The sequence below is a fragment of the Nicotiana tabacum genome, chromosome 22, assembly GCF_000715075.1.
Source record: "Nicotiana tabacum cultivar K326 chromosome 22, ASM71507v2, whole genome shotgun sequence".
NCBI classification, from domain to species: Eukaryota; Viridiplantae; Streptophyta; class Magnoliopsida; order Solanales; family Solanaceae; genus Nicotiana; species Nicotiana tabacum.
Window position 1 is genome coordinate 4,302,788 of NC_134101.1, and position 16,715 is coordinate 4,319,502.

Below are 16,715 nucleotides of genomic sequence, written 5' to 3' on the forward strand. Positions count from 1 at the left end.
TTATTTGGCATATGTCCGTGATTCTAGTGCAGAGGTTCCTTCCATGGATTCAGTGCCAGTTGTTCATGAGTTTCCAGAGGTGTTTCCTGCAGACTTGCTGGGGATGCCACCTGACAGGGGACATTGATTTCTGCATTGATTGGCTCCAGACACTCAGCCCATTTCCATTCCGCCATACCGCATGGCCCCGCCAAAGTTGAAAGAATTGAAGGAGCAGTTGCAAGATTTACTTGATAAGGGCTTCATTAGACCTAGTGTCTCGCCCTGGGGTGCACCCGTGTTGTTTGTGAAGAAGAAATATGGATCGATGAGGATGTGTATATATTATCAGCAATTGAACAAAGTCACCATCAAGAACAAGTATCCATTGCCGAGGATTGATGATTTATTTGATCAGCTTCAGGGTGCCAAGGGTGTTTCAAAGATTGTTTTGAGATCTGGATACCATCAGTTGAGGATTAGGGCACCCGATGTTCCTAAGACAGCTTTTTGGACTCAGTATGTGCATTATGAGTTTCTAGTGATGTCATTTGGGCTGACAAATGCCCCAGCAGCATCCATGGATTTGATGAACCGGGTGTTCAAACCCTACTTGGATTCCTTTATGGTTGTGTTTATTGATGATATCTTAATCTACTCCCACAGTCGAGAGGAGCATGAGCAGCACCTTCGGATCGTTCTTTAGACTCTGAAAAATATCCAGTTATATGCTAAGTTCTCAAAATGCAAGTTTTGGTTGATTTCAGTTGCTTTCTTGGGTCACGTTGTATCAGCAGAGGGTATTCAGGTGGATCCTAAGAAAATTGAGGTAGTTCAGAACTGGCCTAGACCCACATCAGCTACAGAGATTCGTAGTTTCCTGGGTTTGGCGGGCTATTACCGTCGATTTGTGGAGGGGTTTTCATCTATAGTAACCCTGATGACTAGGTTGACCCAGAATGGTGCCCCATTCAAATGGTCGGACGAGTGTGAGGCGAGCTTTCAGAAGCTCAAGACAGCCTTGACTTCAGTACCGGTGTTGGTATTACCATCAGGGTCAGGATCTTACACGGTATATTGTGATGCCTCCCATGTTTGGCTCGGAGCAGTATTGATGTAGGAGGGCAGGGGTGATTGCATATATGTCTCATTAGTTGAAGGTTCATGAGAAGAATTACCTTGTCCATGACTTAGACTTGGCAGCCATTGTTCACTCGCTGAAGATTTGGAGACACTATCTTTATGGCATGTCGTGTGAGGTTTTCATGGATCAACGCATCCTTCAGTATCTGTTCAAGCAGAAGGATCTCAATTCGAGGCAGAGGAGATGGTTGGAGCTATTGAAAGACTATGATATCACCATATTCTATCACCCGGGAAAGTCCAATGTGGTGGCCGATGCATTGAGTAGGAAGGCAGTGAGTATGGGCAGCTTTGCGTTCATTCCAGTCGGTGAGAGGCCACTAGCTTCAGATATTCAGACTCTGGCCAATCAGTTAGTGAGGTTGGATATTTCGGAGCCCAAACGTGTTCTAGCTTGTACAGTCGCTCGGTCTTCCTAGTTTGAGTGTATCAGAGATCGGTAGTATGATGACCCACACTTGATGGTCCTTAGGGACACAGTTCAGCACGGTGGTGCCAAGCAGGTTACAGTTGGAGATGATGGCGTTTTGAGGATGCAGGGTCGTGTATGTGTGCCTAATGTTGATGGGCTTCGTGAGTTGATCCTTGAGTAGGCTCACAGTTCTTGGTATTCTATTCACCCGGGAGTTGCCAAGATGTACCAGGACCTGCAGCAACATAATTGGTGGAGGAGGATGAAGAAAGATATAGTTGTTTACGTGGCTCGGTGCTTGAATTGTCAGCAGGTGAAGTATGAGCATCAGAGACCCGGTGGGTTGCTCCAGCAGACGGAGATTCCTGAGTGGAAGTGGGAGCGTATCACTATGGACTTTGTTGTTGGACTCCCACGGACTCAGAGGAAGTTCGACGTCATGTGGGTTATTGTGGATAGGCTAACTAAGTCAGCGCATTTCATTCATGTGGCAGTTACCTATTCCTCGGAGCGGTTGGCAGAGATTTATATTCGGGAGATCGTCCGTCTTCACGATGTGCCCGTGTCTATCATTTCTGATCGAGGTACACAGTTTACCTCGCACTTTTGGAGGGTAGTTCAGTGTGAGTTGGGTACGCGGGTTGAGTTGAGCACAATATTTCATCCTCAGACGAACGGGCAGTCCGAGCATACTATTCAGATCTTGGAGGATATGCTCTGTGCCTGTGTTATTGAATTTTGGGGGTTCTTGGGATCAGTTCTTGCCGCTTGCAAAGTTTGCCTACAATAATAGCTACCAGTCGAGCATTCAGATGGCTCTCTATGAGGAATTATATGGTAGACGGTGTAGGTCACAAGTTGGGTAGTTTGAGCCGGGGGAGGCTCAGTTGTTGGGTACAGATTTAGTACAGGAGGCCTTGGACAAGGTCAAGATTATACAAGATCGACTTCGTACAGCTCAGTCCAGGCAAAAGAGTTATGCCGATCGCAGAGTTTGTGATGTGGTATTCATGGTCGGGGAGAGAGTATTACTTCGGGTATCACCCATGAAGGGTATCATGAGGTTTGGGAAGAAGGGAAAGTTGAGCCCTAGGTATATTGGGCCATTTGAGATTCTCGAGAGAGTGGGGGAGGTGGCTCATAGACTTGCGTTTCCTCCAGTGTTATCATCAGTCCATCCAGTATTTCATGTGTCCATGCTCTGGAAGTATCATGGTGACCCGTCCCAGGTGTTAGATTTCAGCTCTGTCCAGTTGGACAAAGATTTGACTTATGAGGAGGAGCCGGTAGCCATTCTAGACCGGCAGGTTCGACAACTGAGGTCAGAGAGTTATCCTTCAGTTCGAGTGCAGTGGAGAGGTCAGCCCTTTGAGGCAGCTACTTGGGAGTCTGAGTCGGACATGTGGAGTAGATATCCCCACTTGTTTGCCAGTTCAAGTACTTTTCTATGTTCATTCGACGACGAACGTTTGTTATAGAGGTGGAGATTGTGATGACCCAAGGGTCATCTTGTGTTCTAGGACTTTATTCCATGCTCGTTAGCCTTAAAAATCTTTTAATTATCCTCCTTGATTTATGTGCGCAGTCCGGGCATGTTTTCGGAAAAGCTTTATGTTAAAAATTGATGAAAACAATAATTTATACCTCAAAAAGTTGATTTTATTTGACTTCGGTCAATATTTTTGGCAAACGGGCCTAGATCCGTATTTTGACGGTCCCGGTGTGTCCGTATAGAATTATGGGACCTGGGCGTATGCCCAGAATCGAATTCGGAGGTCCCTAGCTTGAGTTATGAATTTCTGATGAAAATTTAAAGTATGGAAATTATTTATTTTTAAGAATTGATTGATGTTTGGCATTGTTAGTACCGGATCCGTATTTTGGTTCCGGAGCATGGTACATGTTCGTTATGATATTTAAGACTTTTTTGTGAAATTAGGTGAGAAACGGAATTGATTTAACGTGATTCGGACGTCCAGTTGAAAAGATAGGAATTTTAAAAGTGTTCTTGAGAATTTCATTTGATTTGGTGCTAAATACGTAGTTCTATGTGTTATTTTGGCAATATGATCGAGCGAGCAAGTTCGTATGATATTTTTAGACTTGTGTGCATGTTTGGTTTGGAGCTACGAGGGCTCGAGTGAGTTTCGAATTGGCTACGGGATATTTCGGACTTAGAATTTCTGTTGTTTTGTTGTTGCTGGTACACAGGTATTTTGTACTTCGCGATCGCGAAGCAACTCTCCATCACGAAGTGTAAACAAGGCTGGGAGGTAATTTCTTCTTCACGAACGTAAAGGACCGGTCACAAACGCGAAGCATTAGGGGTGGTACCCTTCGCGAACGCGATCAGTCTCCCGCGAACGTGATAGGTTAAGGGACCTGGGGGAGGGGGTCATGTTCTTCTACGCGAACGCGTCCACTGGGTCGCGAACACGAAGGCTTGGGGGAGCTGCCTTTCGCGAACGCGTAGAAAAACTCGCGAAGGCCTTAGGTCGTTGTGCATCGCGATAACTACAGGCCTCTCACGAACGTGATGACAGCATGTCCAATGTTTTAAAACAGACTTCAAAACGGGATTTGTTCAAAATTTCATATTTTCTTCCATAGAACTCAACCTGGGGCGATTTCTGAAGAAAGATTTCGACACCCAATCATAGGTTTGCACTTTCTAACTTGTTTTCTTCAATTTCCATCATCATTTATTGAATTTCTAGTCTTTATCTTGTTCTTTAAGGGTAGAAATTAGGGAATTTGGGAAAATTGGGAATTTTACAAATTTGGGGATTTAGACCTCGATTTGAGGTCAGATTCCGGAACTAATTATATACTCGGTCTCGGGAGTGAATGGGTAAACGGATTTTGGTCTGAACCTCGAGTTTGGACCAAGCGGGCCCGGGGTCGGCTTTTGACTTTGTTTTAGGAAAATTTGGGAAATCTATAATTATTCATTAAAGTTGATTCCTTTAGCGATAATTGATAGTATTAAACTATTTATGACTAGATACGAGTGGGTTGGATGTGAATTCTAAAGGGAAAGCAGTACTTGAGCAGTAAGTGGCCTACGAATCTAGGTAAGTGTCTTGTCTAACTCTGGCTTGAGGGAATGGGTAATATGTGTTTATTTGCTACGTGTTTGGTTGTTAAATACGATGTATAGGTGAGGTAACGAGTATCTATGCATTGTTGTCGAGTCATCGCATGCGAGTGAAATCCTATTCTTTGTAAATTTTGTAGCCTTTAACCCTACTATCCATGCTTAGCGTTGTTATCTGAAATGTTGGGTGACTTATGTATGGTTTCATCGAGATTTGGTAATTTTTGAATATTAGTTCAAGGTTGAGGTTTACAATATGATATTACACATTGGTAAAATAGTGGCTTCTTTGTGAAACTTTTGTTTATCCGTTGTTATTGATTCTGTGATTTGTGAGAAGGAGTGTAAAGCACGAAGGGTGATGCCGTGCATGCATTATTTATATTGTGAGGAAGAGTGTAAAGCACGAAGGGTGATGCCGTGCCATGATATGTGAGTGTTAATGCACGAAGGGTGATGTTGTGCTATGATTTATGAGTGATAAATCATGAAGGTTGATGCCCTGCATAATATGAGAGTAAAAGCACGAAGGGTGATGCCGTGCAGTTTTATTTATTATTTGGTGAGGTTGAGAGTAAAAGCACGAAGGGTGATGTCGTGTAGTTTTCCTTAGTGTTTTAATTTCTTAATTTTTTTACGGATTACTATTTAATTCTGTCTTTTCGTTATTCTCACTCCTTATATTGAAATCTCCCACTGTATGTCCCCTTCCCATTATTTTCTAATTTATTTCTTTATTTACTGTTATTTTTATTAGCATGATTATATTGTTCAGGTTATATGTGGGTGTCTTGTCCTAACATCGTCACTACTTCGCCGAGGTTAGGCTCGACACTTACTAGTACAGGGGGCCAGTTGTACTGATACTGCACTCTGCACTTTCTGTGCAGATTTTGATACCGGCTCGGGTTGATTGAGATTTTGCTATTGGTCTGCTGTCCGGAGACTCAAGGTAGATCTGTCGGCGTTCACAGACCTTGAAGTCCCCGTCTATCTTTTTTGTTCTACTGTTTCTTTCATTCAGACAGTTGTATTTTTTTCAGACTATTACTTGTAGTAAATTCTAGAATGCTCGTGAATTGTGACTCCAGATCCGGGTGGTAGTAATTAATACAGTTTTATAATATTTCGCACTTATTATATTTCATCTTAGTTAATTATTGTTATTTACTAAATGGAAATAAGGAATTGGTTTAATGATCCTCTAACGTTGGCTTGCCTAGTAAGTAAAATATTAGGCGCCATCACGGTCCCGTTGGTGGGAATTCTTGGTCGTGGCATCTTGCCTGTAAATAACTAGCGCATTTTAGTTATTATCTGCGCTTAACCAAAACAAATAGCAAAACTTTCCATAATGTTTTCATTTTTCTTGCATTAACAAATGTCAGGACGCAATGACCAACCAAGGTGCTATTGTGGCAAACGTGCGATTTTGAAGGCATGTTGGTCAGATGTTAATGTTGGGCTCAGATACTGGATATGTCAATAATTGTTTGGACGCAATGACGGAAATCAATGTATGTTTGAGGAATGGTATGATGAACCCATTAACCAGAAATATTACAAATCATGTTTGCAGTATGTTTGGAATATGAATGATGAATACCAATGCCAGATCTATAAAATGCAACTAGAAATTGCGGCAGTGCAGGAGAAACTAAAAGAGGCAAAAAAAGAAAAAAAAAATAGGCTGGAAGAGAAATTTAAGTGGTTGGAGTAGATAATAATAGGCGGTAGTGACGAAACAAATACATGTATGTGTTGAGTGTAGTATTTTATCTTTATGTTTTCCGTGTCATGTATTTTCATTAGTTGTACTAAATTTAAATTATGTTAAGTTGCTATGTTTGTGTTTGTGTTATAGTATTAAAATAATGAAGAACCGGAGAAATAAAAATATAATGCGTATATAATGTAAACAATAAAAACTGTTGTTATTATTTACTAAATGTCATATGTACATAAAATACAAAAAAATCAATGTGTCCCACATCTTGTATGCTTTAATGCAGCTGTTGGCCTGAGGCGCATTCCATCCCGCCCGGCTACACTATCAGGATCATCCTAATCACATCGCCTCTTTATCGGAGGATGCGCTGCAGCATGATCGTCAGTAGGGCCGGAAGGCTCGGTAGAAGAGGTCGTCGGCCCAGCAGCAACCTACAGAATAATAAGATATTTTAGTAAATGATATATTTATATATTAGTAATGTACGTGTTAAGTCACAAAATTTTAAATTGTCTTACCATGGTCTCGTCGGGCTCCTGAATATAATCATCCGTCACAGCCAGGTCAGTATCGCACAAAGTGGCCTCCGTGACGGGCGAGGATGAAGCCTTAAAAAAATATAAAGATATTTATGGCTAATCAATGAGATAAAAACAAATATAAATAATAGTAATACAAACAAACCTGTGCCTGTGAAAGATCCTCAGAATCCCTCGATGATGAGTCATAACTCAGCCGGCGCCCACTATCCACATCTCGTATCGGACGATCATCAGCAACGGTCGATGGATCTGGAGGATCAGGAAAATACTGATCCCAATCCTCTCGCGTAATGGCCGTGCCCGCAATCAACAATGGAGCTGACGGGGTCACCTGTGAAGTCCCCGGAGTAAGCTGAAGGCTGAATGACGGCATATCACTATGAGCATGGTCTGGCTCATGGAGGTCACCCGGCTGATCAACTCCAACATCCTCAACAGGTGCCTCAACGCCCCCTTGTTGGGGACCACCTCCTCGCCGACCCCCACGACCTCGTGGGACACCCCTACCACATGGGACATCCCTACCTCATGGGGCACGCCTACCACGTCGACCACGTTCCGGTTCCACTGCTAGCCCACGATGGTACTGCTCTGGCACCACATAATCAGCCTGGTATCCTAAGTGCTCATCAACTCGGGATCGCCTCAATGTCTGGGAAGCCAAATCGTTAACCTGTCGGCCATACTCATGCAAAGCGGTTGCTCCCTCGCGGTATACTGCTGCATCTACAGTCCCAGTTGGTGGAACAGATTTAGGCCAATTGCCTGCACAACATGTAAAATATAAATTATAAAATTCTAGGTTAACATTATAAGTAAGTATACCAAATAACATACTAGTGCCTTGTGCCTTCCGGCGTATGGAACGTACCGACCACCAGCGCGATAAGCAGGATTCCCGACGAAAAGTCGGGTAACGCTATGGTACCAGGTCATATACTCATGCTCACCATCCGGCCGCTCAGGTGGAGGGGGAGGCGGAATCAGGTCATGTCGCTGGTCTCAAGTATCGATCTGCGCCTTTAGCTATGTCATATATGTCTGGTCTACCCTGGAACCATCATCCCACTAGTAATGTGTCATATGCCAAGTGGGCGGTGGCGGTACAAGCTGCGGGCGGCCAAACTGGCAAAGTACTCGCTCGGTGGCATGATGCTCGACAATATCAAGGCACATCAACGGGATGGAAGAGCTCCACATAATTCGGATGGACGAGCAATAATCGGGCAAACCAGCTATTAGCTCGTCATTGTATGGCCTCCAAATGAACTATTAAGTAACAACAGAAAGCGTGAGTATACGCAACACATATGAAGCCAGGACAGGTAAACTTAGGTATACATTTACCTGTGTGCCCTCCAGCAAATCCAACAAATCCCTGTAATAGGGGAGATTATGTCGAGCCTCATACTCCCGTCCATATCCTCGTCTATCAACCTACCTCCTAGCTAAAGGGAGAAACGGAGGTGGTGCACCCGGAGCTAAGGGTGGTAGAGGTGGCTACAACTGCAGAAACTGCTCCCACGCCCAAACCTATTATACAAAATGGACGTAAAATTTAAGGTATATTTTTACTAGGTATGTTATAATGAATAGAGTATTCGACTATGCTTTCACCTGTAGTAGCGATAAAAATTCAGCAACGTCTCGTTGGGTGCCCATGCTCGCTCGGCACATTTGCCTGTACAAGTAACCGAGAATAGCAGCACCCCTACTGTAATGATATAAATCATCTAGCCGCTCAAGATGAAGAAGAGATCTCAATCTGACTAGGTTCCCTGATGTGTTCAGGAACAAAACCCCTCCAAACATAAGCAGCAGCAGCAACCTCGTGTACCGGTAAATATGAAGCTCCGGTGTATAATCTGTGATGTCAGCGTGCATCGCCTCCAAATGCTGCCGGACGGGCGTCAACTGCATATGACTGGCCCCAATCAATGCAGTCTCATCCGGTGGCTGGAAACCGGTGAGCCGTTGCAGCATCTCCAGGTATTGCAAACCCGTATTCTCTCTGATGGCATTCGACAAAGCAACAGGGTGTCCATCAACGGGCAGCCCATACAGGACCTCCACGTCCTGAAGCGTGATAGTGGCCTCGCCAATGGACAAATGGAATGTGTGCGTCTCCGGTCTCCACCGCTCTATCAGGGCCGTGATCAACGACCAATCCAGCTGCAACCGGTCGATCTCCACAATCCTATAAAAACTCGTATCCTATAGGCATCTGACTATACGAGGATGGAGAGGGTGGGCCCTAAGAAAATCCCACATATCGTCTACTCTCCTGGTGCGAAATGTCTGGGCCAGTAACTGTCCCTCCCATATGTAGGACGATTTATGCTCGCCCTGTAGCAACAGTAACTCTAGCGTGGTAGATCCGGGATGCAAAAGCGGAACCTCCATGTCGGCTACTGTAAATTGAACAATATTAATTACATTATTTTACTTTAATATGTTAGTTTTATTATTTTACATGTTAGTTTTATTATTTTACATGTTTGTTTGTTACTCACCTATTTTTGACTATAATAAAATTAAATAATTAATTTTTATAATTATACAAGATTTAATTATTAAATATTCACATATGGGTTCAGGGCTCGATATTTGAGGCCCAGTAGCACCAAGGTATCTTGAATTCTTGTGTTCGTGATGAGAAAAAGTTTCCGATTTATCACTCAATAGGTATGTTATTTTAAATATTAGTTTATTATTTATATGTTAGTTTAATATTGTATATGTTAGTTTTATTATTTTATATGTTAGTTTTATTATTTTATATGTTAGTTTTATTATTTTATATGCTACTTTTATTATTATATTTTTTTTATGACTCACTTATTTTTTACTATAATAAAATTAAATAATTAATTTTCATAACTATACAAGATTTAATTATTAAATATTCATATAACAATACTTAGTCCGGGAAATATTGTTGTTTTCTCATGTTATTTTCTTACGATCGTTGACTAGAATTGGACGAAGTTTGTGTTTGAACTATCAACTTTTTTGACGTATTTTTGGGTATAAGAGATACTTAAATGATTAATTTCAATAACTACAAGGATACTACGCTAAAGGGCATTACATTTTACTACGCTAAAAGGGCACTACATTACAAATACAAGCACTACATTAGGCCACAAGATACCACTAGAGGGAATTAAAGTAACAATTTATATATTTTACTAATCTTTAAGCAAATAAATAATCTAAACCGCATAAAAATAACAAATGAATTTAATCACAAAACATTCACGAAAATACATATACCACAGTAAAAAGTAACTAATTAATATTTTTTTAACAACTAATAATAATTTCTCTATTTTTATTAATTATTTTAGTACACTAATACTATAGTCCGGATAAAAATAACAAATTAGTTAAAACGCAAAACAATCACAAAACAACATAGAACACATTAAAAATAACTAATGTGTATTTTTTATACGCGTTTTAACAAAAACTAAGTCGGAATACCTCGATTTTAAGTTTTTGAAAAATTAAAGATTTGGTGATTTGGAGCCGAAACAAGCAACCCACTCCGAGATAACGCTTTAGCTAGGACGTGGGACCGAGAATCTACACTTTTGTGGGATAGGTGGGCTCCACTCGAGCTTTTTTTGATTAAAAATTGGGGGGACCGTTGTTTGTATTCTTTAATTGGGGGGGGACGACACTGGTTTGTTGGGGAAGGGGACTGAACGCCCTTTTATGTGGGTATAGCGCCCTTTATTAAGGCGCTATACTATAGCGTCTTAATAAAGAGCGCTATACCTTCCAACTCATTTCAGGTTCAAATATAACGCCCTTTTAAAGGGCGATATACCTTAACAGGCAAACAACCGTTAAGGTATAGCGCCCTTTAAAAGGGCGTTATATATATATTGGTCACTATATTTTTTTTTCACACATTTTGATTCTTTGAGTCCAAAAGAACCACATTTTGGTTCCGGACTCGTATTATAATCACCTTCTAGGAAGGGTGCTATAGCCTATAATTACTATTTTAGTTAATTTTATAGCATAAAAATTCTTTTAAACAATTATAAGTTAAACTTTTTCTAAATATATACCATGTAAAAATAGGATCATTTATTGACCGGGACCGAAAAAGTAGGGCAATATCCGGGCGAAGATCCCAGTTTAGGGGGTTACTGTTGCATATATAAAGATTCACCATGCTTTACCGTTTTACCACTCACATAATATAATCCTCTAAATCTCTCTAATTAATCATTTCCCTAAGCTTAATTAATCTCTCGTTCCCCACACAGAAAAAATTAAACTGAATCTCTGATTCTGCTCTCTTTCTCCACCATTTTTTCTAGCAATAGCAGGTCAGTCTTGTCATTAATTAGTTCTAAATATTTGCATTTATTTGCATGCATGTGTCCTTCTTGAGATGTAAATCAAGATTCTGCTTTGTTCTTTTGCATGCAAGGGAAATTCAAGTTCTTTAATTTTTGTCTTTATTTTGAGAATGAACTTATATTTCAACTTTTTTACTTTGATTAAAGAAAATGGTATATCAATAGATTTAATGCCATGATCCATCGAGTATATTGTTATTCTTATGAAATCTTGCTCACTCCACTACATTTTAGGCATGGTAGTTTGACTGGACACCATGTAAGAATATAAACACTACTTTTAATTTGGATCTTGCGGTCTTAAATTATAGAAGTGTATAACATGCCAAAAATATCATTTAACTATAAGGGAGAGTCATCATAGCTAAGGTAATACGAGAATGTGAAATTAATAACTTAATTAAATACAAAAATGTGACATTCTTTCGAAACAGTTTAAGGAAAAAAAAAAAGAAGCAAGACACTATGTTATCAAGTGAGGGGTCACGGACACCTAAAAAGTTCAGCAAATTTTTCATGAATATATGTATATATTTTAGAAAATACTGATATATTAATAGTGATATTCTGTATACAAAGTAGATTTTGACTGAAAGTAAAAGTGCACTCCCGACCTTCAAATCCTGAGTAATAGGATCTACGACATGTCCCATATGTATCAATGGTATGGCCTAGGATTTATCTCAGCCGCCTTGATAGGAAATCTTGTTTTTCGTGGAGCTGAGAATTAATTATGGGATCTTAGTGCATGGGAGAGGACGCATATTTTCTTGAACATTCCTTATGCTTAAATTGCCTTCTACGATATAAAAACATGTCATTAAACTAAAAATTAGGAATAAAAATTAAAGAGCTACCAAATGTACAAAAGCCGTCATTCTTTTGGAACAGACTCAAAAAAGAAAGAGTGTCATATAAAATTTAAGATACATGATCCATTTTTATAGTTGTATCTTTCACTATCTTTGATCTTTCGTTGGCCAATTTGTTCTGATTATTGAATGTTTCTTGATTTGAAATGCAGCTAGATCAAAGGAGAAGAGAAGAGTGAAGAAGAATTGTATAAAATGGCAGGGGATCTAAAGGTTCTGAAGGCACTAGATGCAGCAAAAACACAATGGTATCATTTTACTGCAATTATAATTGCTGGGATGGGATTTTTCACAGATGCCTATGATCTCTTCTGCATTTCTTTAGTCACTAAATTACTTGGTCGCGTTTACTATCATGTTGATGGCTCTACAAAACCTGGATCTTTACCTCCTGGTGTTTCAGCAGCTGTTAATGGAGTTGCATTTTGTGGAACCCTTACAGGTAGGGCCGGAATATGTCGCTTACATTTACTATATTCGTACCGGAAATCAGAATTAAACGAGCTTTTATCCTTCTGTTCCACACAAGATTTCTGCAACTGACTTTTTATACATATCATAAAGTTTTAATCAATATAAAATTTGGAACAGGTCGAACCCATTAAATTTAAATCTTGGATGTGTTCTGAAATGCAAATGCAGGGCAACTCTTTTTTGGATGGCTTGGTGACAAATTGGGCAGGAAAAAAGTCTATGGCATAACATTAATGCTCATGAGTCTATGTTCCATTGGTTCTGGTCTTTCTTTTGGTAGAGAACCAAAGACAGTGTTAGCCACACTTTGCTTCTTTAGATTCTGGCTAGGATTTGGTATTGGTGGTGATTACCCTCTTTCAGCTACTATTATGTCTGAATATGCTAATAAAAAGACGAGGGGTGCTTTTATTGCTGCTGTTTTCGCTATGCAAGGATTTGGTATTCTGGGTGGAGGAATTTTTGCCATCCTGGTCTCTCCTATATTCGAGGCCCGGTTTAAGGCTCCTCCATACAAGGTACGTTGTGTTTGAATTTTATCATAACATAAATGGTTATATGACTTTAGGATCGTGGAACTTTATGATTTTCATAGAACTGTACATAGCATAGAAGATTTAACTAAGAAAATGTTGGACTAAAACGGCCTGCAGAACAGTGTTGAGTAGAAATCACTTTCAACTTTGATTCGTTTAGAGATCTTGTTTCTCTACCCATATAGCTAATAGGCAGTCCGGTGCACAAAGCATCCCGTATTCACGCAGGGTCCGAGGAAGGACCGCAGCCCAAGGGAATATGATGTAGGCAGCCTATCCTGATGCAAGTATCACTGGCTTATGTAACTTTTCTATAGTGTATAGTCATTATAAATTATTAAATCAAAGTAATTTGCAGCAACATGTAACAGTTTATAATAAATTTATTTTGGTATTTTTCCACAAGCAGACTGTTTGGAGAATTATATTAATGGTTGGAGCACTTCCTGCATTTCTCACTTACTATTGGAGAACAAAGATGCCCGAAACTGCTCGTTACACTGCTTTTGTTGCCAAGAATGTAAAACAAGCAACTGCAGATATGGAAAAAGTTATGCAAGTTGATATTGAAACAGAACAAAAAGAAGAGCCTAAAATTGCTGTTACCACTAGAGGAAAATCAGGCAATGATTTTGGTTTATTTTCTAAAGAATTTCTTCGTCGACATGGACTTCATTTACTTGGCACAACAAGTACATGGTTTCTTCTTGATATTGCATTTTATAGCCAAAATTTGTTCCAAAAAGATATCTTTAGTGCAATTGGATGGATTCCTCCTGCCAATACTATGAATGCAATTCAAGAAGTTTTCAAAATTGCTAGAGCACAAACACTTATTGCTCTTTGTAGTACAGTGCCAGGGTATTGGTTCACAGTGTTTTTAATTGATAGAATTGGGAGGTTTACAATTCAATTACTTGGTTTCTCTATGATGACAGCATTCGTGTTTGCTTTAGCCATTCCTTATAACCATTGGACACACCCCAACAATCGTATCGGATTCGTTGTCCTATACTCATTGACATTCTTGGACCTAACTCAACCACATTTGTCGTGCCAGCTGAGATTTTTCCAGCTAGATTACGTTCCACGTGTCATGGAATATCGGCTGCAGCAGGAAAATTAGGGGCGATGGTTGGTGCTTTCGGGTTTTTATATTTGGCTCAGCCACAAGATAAGAGTAAGGTTGATGAAGGGTACACTGCTGGTATAGGGGTGAAGAATTCTCTTATTGTGTTGAGATTTGTTAATATTTTGGGTACATTGTTTACTTTCTTGGTTCCTGAATCTAAAGGGAAATCTCTTGAAGAAATGTCTAGAGAAAATGATGATGCAGAAGCTTAAGCAAAATAGGATTAGATATATAGAGTTATTTTTGGAAAACGTGTTTCTATTTTCTGGTGCTTTTTGTTTTTTTTCTCTACATAGTTTTAAGCTCTTATATTTCTATTTTGTTACACTCTAGGTAGTGGCTGTTACTCTCTTTTATGTAGGATCATACTTTAAGTTCCAGTATCAGTTATAAATTAAACAATTGCAACAGTTTCAAAGTTGCCCCTTCCATTTATCTTTTCTGAGTCGAGAGTCTACCGGAAAGAGTCTCTTTGCCTTCTTAAAGGTAGGGTAAGGTCTGCACCGGATATGTTGTTGTTGTTGCAACAATTTCAAAGTTACTATGATATGATATGTACTGTTATAACATCATAGAAAAATCCCTCATTAACAAAACACAACATAAAAAATGAAAACAGATGAACTTTTCGGGTCATTGGCTTCTACTCCTTGAGTGATCTCATTTTCTAACCAAAGATTAGTAGTAATAGATCAAGTAGGCTATTAATTATTCTAATTCCAATTATTACTTGTAGAAATTGAGGATGCAAGTTGTATAGTTAAAGATGCAGGTTCACCGGGTTGATCAACAAGGATTGTGATAGCATGGACAGAATGCAAGTTGCGTGCGTTACTGTAGAACATCGAGAGGGAAACTATAAAAAGTCACAAGGTGGAGCTATTTGTTGCAATTGATTACAGTATTCAACACCAACTTAACATAGTCCGAAAATGGTGATACATACTCTTAATCTCATTCACATTTCTCCCCCAAATCTCTGTCATTCTTCAGATTTATACAGTAATTCTAGTTGACACGATCAGAATCTCAATCTCCGCTCTAGGTTTTCATTAGCAATGAAAGCAGCATCTACTATTTGCCTATCTACAATGAAAGCATTTTGATCAATGGGGGAAATCAGTTAAATATCTTATGTGCATTGATCATTGTATGCGGTCGAAACTGATTTCGGCTTTCGTACGACTGATCGAGATGGGGACATAATGGACCAAAGAAAGTCTTCATAATATCGAGATGGGATCCGAATAAGGCACAAACGAGCTTCAAATTTCAGGCACATGTCAAATATCGGGCTCGAAGTCATTATCGAGCTCGGGTCCGAATCGAACTATGATAAGGTGTGATGGAATCGAGCTTAAGGGCCAGAGGCCAACCAATACCGAGCCCAAGTCACTACCGGACCCCGAGTCGGCATCAAGCTCAAACCCGCATCGAGCTCTAAAACTGAAAACCGACCAATACTGAGTCCGATCAAGATCGAGCTCATAGACAAGAGTCGTTACAGCCGCACTAAGGGAGAGAATCTCGGCGAAAATTGGGGAAAAGCTGATTTATCATGGGTTCCTCACTATGTATTTTTAATTATATATAACCCTAGTGGGAACGGACAGGCCGAATCGACGAACAAGACTATCATTCAAAACCTAAAGAAAAGGTTGAACGACACTAAGGGAAAATGGAGATAAATTCTACCCGAAGTTCTTTGGGCATATCGAACAACATCAAAATCTAGTACGGGGGCAACCCCGTTCTCCTTAGTATATGGTTCTGAAGCCTTGATTCCAGTCGAAGTTGGAGAACCCAGTGCCAGGTTTCGATATACAACGGAAGAGTCAAATCACGAGGCTATGAATACTAGCCTCAAATTATTGGATGAAAAACGAGAAGCTGCTCTCGTCCAATTAGCCGCCCAAAAGCTACGGATCGAAAGATACTATAATCGAAGAACCAATCTTCGCAATTTTAAAATCGGGGACTTAGTGCTAAGAAAAGTCACCCTCAGCACCCGAAATCCGAATGATGAAAAACTAGGTCCAAACTGGGAAGGACCGTATTAGGTACTCGAAAACGTTGGTAAAGGATCCTACAAGCTTGGTATTATGAACGACAAACAACTACCAAGCAATTAGAACGTGTCGCACCTAAAACGATACTACTGCTAAGGTACGACCCTCCCATGTTCGTTTATATTTCGAAACTAACCCTTGCAGGAGTTCGATCAGGAACAAGGATGGATCATTCAACACGAAACCTTAGGTCTGAAAGCACGCGTTGCACTCTTTTTCCCTTGGGCCGGTTTTATCCCAAATGGGTTTTTCGGTAAGGTTTTTAACGAGGCAACCATTGATCGTGCTAACTTAGAATAATTCAACAGTATCCGAGGCCTCCTTTCAATAAACCTTGGATACTGGGGGGCA

General features: G+C 40.1%; 1 pseudogene; it reads left to right on the forward strand.

Annotated features, from left to right (window-relative positions):
• Window positions 1-11,113: 11,113 nt before the first annotated feature.
• LOC107765989 (putative inorganic phosphate transporter 1-7) lies at window positions 11,114-14,638 on the forward strand (annotated as a pseudogene).
• The last annotated feature ends 2,077 nt before the right edge of the window (window positions 14,639-16,715 follow it).